Raw genomic sequence first — 10,050 nt, 5'->3', positions numbered from 1 at the left:
CACCGCCCTTCCTCTCCCTGCATGGCCATTAGGGTTGGCAGGATCAATGTGAGTGGGCTAGGGAGAGACGCCATCCATCATGTCGCCCAACTCAGCCGCATGCTCCCTCCCCAGCAGAGTCTTCCTGAACCTGCCCTGACCCCACACCACAAATATAATTACATTCCGCCTTGCCTTCCTCACGCCAAACCATCTCTATAAAGGACGGTGCTCATCTTCACATCATCCAGCGGGGGGTGGTCCCCACAGGTTGGCCCATGCAGGGATAAGGGGTCCCACTGATGAAGGTGAATTAAACACAACCTTGAAATTATTATGCATCATTTATCTTTGTCACACTTACAATAATGGTCTTCTCAGAGTTGTTGTACATGTACAGTACATAGGGGTGCCCGCTGGCCAAGTGGTCCAGACGTATGCCACAAGTACTGTATAGGCTTTAAATTTGGCCTGACAACTTGCCTCGTGTTCGAGTCCCGTACATGACAACCTTTGCTGCATCTCTCCCCTTCTCTCCCTCTTTCCTGTCCATCTTCTCTTGATACTATCAACAAAGTCAGAAAAGCCAAAAACTAAATCTTTAAAATAAAAAAAGTTAAAAAACAAACAAAAAAAACACTAAAGTTCTATACTTCATCACATGACAAACAGCGAAAATAGCCGATCTGCAAGCACACAACAGGTCGCTATAGGGATGCCACGATGAAAATGGTTAAAAGTTGTTCAAAAAGGACAGTCTAAAACTCCTGAGATCAGTGAATTGATATGAATACATACCGCATCCTTATTTCTTGTCTTCAAGCCTGTTACATGAGATTTTTCTGTGGTGTAACTAATCCATCCACACAGTCATCTTGGACACGGTCAACTAAGCCATATCTGTACGAGTAAACCAGATTAGATATCGACCGGCACATTTGCTGTGTACACATTCACCAGGAGGGGAGCTGATATCATTGCAGAGCACGATTGGGTCATCATCTGCTCTATATGTCAACACCACCTCTGATTTCTCCAATATTGCTTCCTGCAGGATGAAACAGCTAGGTTTTAGTGTAAGATGATGTGAGATGTTGAGGTCTAAGATCAAGGGGACAGCTTGACTCCGTCAGTGTTTGTTCGTGTTGCTGACTTGCTGTCACATTTGGGGAAATGTTCTAGAATGTTCTAAAAGTCTTTTTCAATCATTAGGGTAGTGGGTCGCTCACCAGAACAACAATAAATAAGGAATAGCGTCTTAATTACATATTACACAATTCAGTTACCAATAATCAGTGGAAACTAAAGCCACAATGACACAAATCCTCTGTAAATCCTGCAGAGAGGGGTAAAGGGGTTGCATTACAAAGGATACCAGTTATTTGCTTTTTATGATAGAACACCTATTTCCAAGCACACAATTTGGTGCTCTGCTGTAGCCTGTTCTGCACAGTTTGTGAAATACCTTTTTGCACTCACTGATAAGGAAAGGCCAGGCCTTGGAGGAAGACAGAGAGAGTGCGATTGCCTCTTCTTTTTAGGCAGTTTGCCTCTGATGCACTGTGGCGTTCACAGATAAGATTTCTAAGTGACTGATTGATCTCAAAGAAAAGTGAGAATGTGATTACTAAGAGACTCACGCCAGCTACAGTCGCTTGCAGCAGGCCAACTTGGAGGAGCTGTACGAACAAATGAAAGAATTACAGTGTGTTCCGAAATCTAATTTTGGAATGAAATTATCTGCCTGCCAAGCTTTGATGTCAAGTGGTTTGGGCAAGCTGCAAGGTATCAGTGTAGCCAGGAGGATTTCCGTCGCTTTGTGCCAATTATAGTGCAGCTTCTAGCTGGAGTGGCAAGACTAATCGACTGGTGTATAAATTGAATCCAATCAATAATGACTAAAGGAGTAAACTACATCTACAAAAGAACCGGTTGTTATGCTTAGTTATGTAATTGGTTGGTTACAGCATAACAAATAATTGACTGTACACAAGTAATTTACATCAAGGAAATGCCTAGAATCAGAATGTTGTCTCTTCACTTCATATTACTGTTGAGAGTGCAGTAGCCTATATGAGTAAACAAAAGTAAAAAGCCAAACCACTGCCTTATCACTGATAAACCCTTTCCATTTTTATACCATGAAAGTGGATTTTAATTTAAATCCAGTTTGTCTCTAAAATGGATTCTTCATGATAGAAAACCAAACAGTCTTGTACAATACAAGCGCACAAGGAATATGCAGTGAATGGAGGGGAGGGATTAACACAGCACACATATATATGTTGGAAATAGCTGGAAAAAAGAATTACCCATCCCATTCTAGACGGCCCATGTCTTTTCAAAAAACCCTTTCTTTATGCAAACAAGAGCAATTCATTTGAATAATTCTCACTAAACCTGTCTCATCCACTCCTTTTCCCTTTGAGAAGCAATCACCAGTTGTCTGCTTGTAATTTATGAGCACGGGTGAATCTGCCGTGTTTTTCTTTACAGGGATACCTTATAAAACGCTCTGTTATTGTGAAGAATCATGGTAAATGGGGAAAAATACACCTTTTAATGGAAACAGACAGGTGCTTTCCTACGTAGGTAGTTCTGCAGCCTTGCACATTTCTAAAATACTAAAAGAGAAGATTGATTATTTTGCAGTGCAACCTTAAACTCAATGATTCATTATCCAAATTATGCAAATAGCTTATCAGGAAGTGTTTTGTGGTTTGCTGCTGGATTAAGACACACCAAGAATGTTGTGCTTCCTATGGTTATATGGTATAAGAACTGTCATCAAGTCCCCCCCCCCCCCCCCCCCCCCTCCCAGTAATGGCAACTGGAATCCATTGGCAGCATATGATCATGACAAATATGGTTATAATAAAACACCTTACACAGCACCAGCCCCTTGTTGAACCCCTGCTCTTCACAATGCTATTTCAAGGGAGGATGGAGATTACTATATGGACCAAGAAAGACTTATACTGTATGATGTCCCGTATTTTCTCACCAGAACACAATATTGCTTTATATGCAGCCAGTATGCATGAGTGTCCGCCTTTCACATCACCACCAGACTGTCCTTCATTCCATAACGGGGACTGTCTGGACATGATATGCCGAGGTGATAATATTTGACACTCAAGTACTGTGGATTGTGTGGAACTCCACAGAATGCTTGGTGAGAGGTGAGAAAAGAGAGACTTATACTTAGTCATGCACTAGCTATGGCCCATAGCTCTAATACCTTCATTAGAGCTGTGGGACTGTTCTCTTCCTATGCTCGCATAAATGCAGACCAGCCTCTCCTCTGTAGCGTAAATATAAAAAACGTTTTCGCTACTCACCAATACAAAGACGTTGTGTAATTAGAAAGCCTACTTTCCTTAGTGGACGCACTCTGAGCCCCCCACCACACGTAGAAAATAACTTAGAAATTAAAACACGTAGAAATGATCCCTTTCTGGCCAAAAAGTACATTTTATCCGTGTGGTGGGGGGCTCAGAGTGTGTCCACTAAGGAAAGTAGGCTTTCTAATTTCACAAGCCGCCTTTGTATAGGTAAGTAGCGAAAACTAGGGGTGCACGATTATGAAATTATGACCGATATCCGATTATTTGCAGGGTCACATCTGCCGATACCGATTCTGACCCATTCCGATATTATACAGAGGACCACAATGGAAACAAGCCTAGGCCCTATAGGGACTTGGCCCAAAGCCTGTTAAAGTATTCATAATCAATCAATAAATAGCATATACTATTTCTTTCACAACTGAATGACTACTGAATGAGAGGAGTAGCCTACACAAATTAAATGTAGAATGTTTTTTCCTTTTTAACTTTTTTTCGCTGGTGAAAACCGATTAAATAATCTGTATTATTTTGAGACCGATCCGATATGGCATTTTTATGGCCGATATGGCTAATTCCGAAACATTGGTTCCTACTCTGCATCCTAATAAATAATCAGTACTTTGGCTATCAGTGTGTGCGGCCACGCTTTTGTCTTTTTAAGACTTAACTCTTTCGATGTTTCTGCCGTGAGCTGGCACCACTATAAGACTGGTGTGCGTTTAGCATCCTCCTGTAAGTATTCAAGGTTCATACCATTTACTGATTCCCTTTGTAAGTCGCTCTGGTTAAGTGTCTGGGAAATGCATAAAATGTAATAGTAATTTATTGTAGAAGTGGAGTGTGTATTGATCTTATTTTGGTGTAGTTTTTTGTTCGCTGTAAATACTAGAACCCTTAACATTTAAAAAACACTAAAAGTAGTTCCTCCTGCTGTTCATCTTTGTAGGGCAGGGTAGATAAACCCCAAATTTAGAGACAGGGTTGCTGAGCTTGAGCCAAACCACAAGCTTAGCAAGAGACGACTGTCTACTCTACAGGCTGTTAGTGAGTTTCACTCCAAAATAAGATCCACCTAAGCTTATTACATGATAGGCAAATGTTGACAACTAATTCTGGGACCTCATTTAACCCATTCAGGCCTGACGTCGAAATAAAAAAAACCGTTCTGAAACGAAATATACCTATTCAAAGATTTGTGCCGCATTTTTACGATTTTTCAAAAATAGCAGACCTACAAGTTCTACAAGCTATGAGCTTGTAGATCTGCTATTTTTCAATAGCTAACGTATAACAAAATGGGTTAAAGTGTAATGTCACTTATTTTGCTTTAACACTGAAAAGAAAATGATGAACTGAGAGAAAAATGAACATATAAAATTAAACAAATTGCCTGTAAATGAGCTTATAATGGCAATATATACAAGTTAGAAAAAAAAAATCTTGATGAAAAACAAAAACAGGTATGTTTAAAGAACATTGGTAGTAAAAGTATATCCATAAAAAAGAGGGATGTCATTAAGGGAGTAAGGGAGGTGGTCAAATGGAGTTGTTTTCGAGTTGTAAAAACTGTTAAATGCCCGGATGCAAACTGTAACCCAGATGAAACCATAGAGAACCTGCTAGTGGACTGTCAGAGGTCAAGAGATGTATGGGGAATGCCACAGATCGGTTTTTAACATTAACGTTACTTATATCATGCAGTATTGTATGGAGTCTTTGATGAAAAACATGTCTGCTATGGAACAAGACTTTTATTGGGCTGTGGTTTGCACTGTGGTCAATAAGATCTGGAACACCAGGAGTGATCAGGAGGGCCATCTCTGGAGAGGTGGTCTTCATACAAATAGTAACTGAACTGAAAAGACAGAGAACCCTGGACTCAAGACAGAAAAACCAACACTCTGTGTGTGTATTGCAATTCCTTACTACTATACTGCCAAACTCAATGTAATAGGAGTGCCATGAATAATTAAAATAAAGCATATTTTAAAAGGAAAGCAGGACATGGGTTTAAAATGTATTTCGAAACTTAATTGTTGTATTAAATATTGTAGGATGGCATTTTGTATTGCCGCTATTTTTTGTATGTTATTTTTTATTCCTCAGGTACCCACACTTTCTCTCCATAATAAGGACACACACTCTTACACCAAATGGTAGGGCTGTAACGATTACAAATATAAGTTTATGATTAATTGTCACACATAATTGGGTGCTTGGACATCACGCAGGCGTCACGCATCACTAACTAACTAACTGTCTATCACACGCATGTCCTACACATACAAGACAAAGGAAGTGTCGCTCTCTCACACAGCAGTCATCAGTGCTGCTGTACGGTACCTTCTCTATGGGGCCGAGACATGGACACACAGGAAAAGGGCCCTGGATGGAGTCAGTCTGCACAAGAATGTACTAACTAGGTATCACATGGACGGACCACACCAGAAATGTGAACCTCAGTCTACTCTACAGGGACCTACAGTATACCAGGGGTCGGGTCACAGACACAGACACAGACAGACAGAGACAGAGACAGAGAGAAGGATGAGGCTACATGCAGAGAGAGAGAGGCCTACATTGACAGAGGTGTTGACACAAGCCAGTGTCATATGAACCAACCAGAGAGAGAGCGAGAGCAAGAAAAGAAAGAAAGATAAAGAAATAATTATGGCCACGGCGGGCCATGAGGAATTGACCAGTACATAGAGATAAGTTTTACCATCAAGCCAGTCATTAAACAATAGCCGTCACAACACACAATCTTCAACACACCCACAACACAGCAGCCGCACACTTAGTAACAATAACTAACTATCTACTAACTATAGTGTAGATGAACATCAGTCTTAATTTTTAAATGATGGCTGTCGTCATGTGAAAGCCCAAAACCTCTAGCTTGAACTTAAAAGGCTAATTGAAGTGGCCAAGATCCACATGATAATACTATTCTCTGTTACAACAACTCAGTTTGTTCAGTGGCAAACACAAGACAACACAGACTGCAGCATCCACCCAATCCCAGAGCAGACACAACACAGACTGCAGCATCCACCCAATCCCAGAGCAGACACAACACAGACTGCAGCATCCACGAAATCCCAGAGCAGACACAACACAGACTGCAGCGTCCAATCCCAGAGCAGAAACACAACACAACACAGACTGCAGCATCCAATCCCAGAGACACAAACAGTCACTGACTGAACATGTTTCATTAATTGCCACCCAATCATTGCGTCCTAAAATCACAGCAACAGCTTGCAGTGTACACACAGCTTAATTTGCTTACAACACAAGCAGCAGCAGCAAAGATGGGGAAAAGGGTTCGTACCTTGAGCTGTCTTCTACTTCAGTTGTAGAAGAAGGGATGGCGGCCAGCAGGGTCAAAGTTTGGAACCCACCAATGGATAGAGAGAGATAGAGCAGTCCTCTTTTAGTTCGTCCTTAGATGAGCCCTCCAGCGGGGTCTCCAGTCCTCTCCATCCTCCATACATCCCGACTGTGGCGACTGTGGCTCAGGAGGTAGAGCAGGTCCTTGGGCAAAATTGCTCCCGATGTGCAGGTTGGTACCTTGCATGGCTTCCGCCGCAAACAGTGTATGAATGTGTGTGTGTGTGTGTGTGTGTGTGTGTGTGTGTGTGTGTGTGTGTGTGTGTGAGAATGTAATCATTCAGTGTCAATGGCACCGACCAGCCTCATTCTCCTCCTCCTGGAGGCCATCTTCTCTCACCCACCCTCGGTATCACTCCATACAGATGCATGTTGGTAACGTGTTCTTCCTGGTTGATGTTTAGCACTGCACGTAGCATTCTGGTGTAGCACAGTGGGGCCAGGGACGATAGAGCAGGCTTCAGGGTCCAGCATTCACAGCTATAGGAGAGTGGACATCATGAATGGTAAATGGTGCATTTATATAGCGCCTTTATCCAAGGCGCCTTACATAGATTGTGCATTACATTCACCCATTCACACATGCATTCATACACAGATGGTGGCGGAAACCATGCAAGGCACCAACCTGCACATCAGGAGCCATTAGGGGTTCATAAATCATAAATAACAATAACCTGAATTTATATAGCACCTTAAAAAAACAAGGACACTTTACATGAATATAGTAGAGTATATATTTTTTACATTTTATGGTTTTATTACTGTAAATTGTTTGACATTGACTTATAATAATAATTATAGTTGAAATACTTGTTCAGTTATTGTTATTTTAGTATTTAAAAAAAAACATTTGCACATAGCTTGTATAAATGCCTATTCTCATACTTTAGTGTGACAGTCTTGTATGAAGAAGTATAGGGCATTAAGCCATTTTGGGGCGGGAACCCCTTTTGGTGTTTTAAACATTATGCTATACTTTAGCTATTGAAAAATAGCAGATCTACAAGCTCATAGCGCGCTATGAACTTGTAAGTCTGCTATTTTTGAAAAAAATAGTGAAAGTTTGCCTCAAATCTTTGAATATATATTCTTTCAGAGTTTCAGTTCAAATATTTGCTTCTGGGGGGTCCCTGGAACAATATATTTTCATTGGGGGTCGGTGGCATATTACATATCATTTTTGGGGTCCTTGACATGAAATATTGAGAACCAATGATATAGAAACATGAGGTTTTTCAGAAAAAAATATTTTTTTTTAAATTTCAGGCCTAAATGGGGGATATGATATTTCTGCCTAACAGCAAACAAACAATATTATTCACTTCACAGGCACAGCACTGCACAAACAATGCTTTATATCCTGACTAGTTCTTTAATTTTACTTTTTGTAAATATAATTAGTGACATGACATTACACACAAACAAACAATTCACCTCTATTAACCATGAATGCTAAAGCAGCTAATTAACTGTAGGTAGTAGCTAGGTAAGCTAACGCACCTGGTCTCTTGGGGAATGGACTCGATGAATTAATAAACGATAATTAAACTTCTCCTCCTGCTGTCACCGTCATGTCTCTGGGCACTCCCTGACAACACTCCTCAACTTCCATGAGGTGGAAGTTGGTACGTTTTAACTTGTTATTTATTTCACTGTTTTACTAACAAACACGAAGGAGTTTGAGTCAGACAAACACAAACACTCGTCAGTTTAGAGAAGGGGTGTGTGTGTGTGTGTGTGTGTGTGGGGGGGGGACAAAACCCTTTAAAGCCCGCGCGTGAAGCCTGCTTAGGGAGTGTCTGCCAATAACCTGCATCACAGAATAGTGAGCGTCTGCCATATTACGTTTTTAACTCAAATCTATGCTTCTGGGCCGGGGGTCCCTGGAACAACATATTTTCAGATGGGGTCGGTGGCCAATTACATATAATTTTTGGGGTTCCTTGACATGAAAATGTTTGATAACCACTGACATAGAAACATAGGATTTTTCAGAAAACTGTCATGATTTAGAAGACATTTTGTAGAATCGTTCTCATGTCTAAATGGGTTAAAGGAAATTAAATAATACACAGCCTTGTTTGACAAAGTGATAGTACTTAAGTACTATTTATATAAAAGCAATGCAAACTGGCAGGGATTTCAGCATGGGCTCTGTTGTCATTCACAAATTACAGTCCTGCCAGCATAAAAGGTTATGGTTAAAACTGTCATAGATTACTTGTTGAATTTAAGGAAGATTAAATGTGTTTGCCATCTTGAGACCACAAGGGTGCAACAGTGTGACATGAGTTTAAGCAGGAGTGTATCAGCACCACTATGTGGCCACTTTGGGAAGTGACATTTTAATCTAATTTAAAAAAGCATACAGGTTTGCTATGGCCTTTTGGGAATTCCTTGACCCATTCCAAGGTAAAATAGAAATGCACGAACGAACACACACACAACATGATAGATCATAAAATCATACTAAACATAAATTCATTTAATCGTTTGTACATCAAAGATAAAATGTAATCCTTGTTAAAACAATCAAACTGTATGAGCTTACACGAACACTTCAAAATACCAAATAATGGCTACATTGTACAATTAATAAGATTTTGTTCACAACATTAAAAAAAAAAACATTACACAAAATTATTTAACAACATTAAAGAAATTAGGTGGAATAATGTTCTGCAACTTTTCCTTATGTGTTACATTAGGTTAAAGGTTCCTCCATAAAATCATATTTAGCTGATCTAAACTTGGCATAAGATCATAGACAAACACTTTGAGAGATCCAGATGAACATACTGTAGGCTCAGATCACCATCAACCAATTCTCTTAACATTCAGTCATCAAACCACAGCTTGTAGATTGGCATGACACGATCAAATGACAAAGTATAAATTGGGCGTCACTTGTTATGTCAAGTAGCATACTTAATGTTATTCTGTAATCAATGATAATCGTCATAATACTATGGGTGGAACAACACTAGGTAAAGAGAGTAGACCCAAAAACAGGTACATAATAAAATCTTGTATTCGCTTAACTCAGTGTACAAATGTAATCAAATGTACACTTGCAGGTCTATTTGGTAACATTTGTACACCAACACTGAGGCTTTTACTGTGTAAATACATTGTGTTGTTACACCCATCTAAAAAGCATCTAAGGGTGATTCTCATTGAGTACCTATTGTCGTGTAGCCACAATGCTTTTCCATAGGTTAACAAGGTCATAAAAACGGTTACACTACATTACATGTGGAAGACCAGGAGAGCAACAAGCTTATTCCACTTGAGCAACATGTCTGATGGAGAAGTCCAGCTACAA

Source organism: Protomyctophum bolini, assembly GCF_963924005.1.
Source record: "Protomyctophum bolini genome assembly, chromosome: 19".
Lineage (NCBI taxonomy): Eukaryota > Metazoa > Chordata > Actinopteri > Myctophiformes > Myctophidae > Protomyctophum > Protomyctophum bolini.
The sequence above is the reverse complement of the archived record's forward strand: the minus strand, read 5'-3'. Positions refer to the sequence as shown.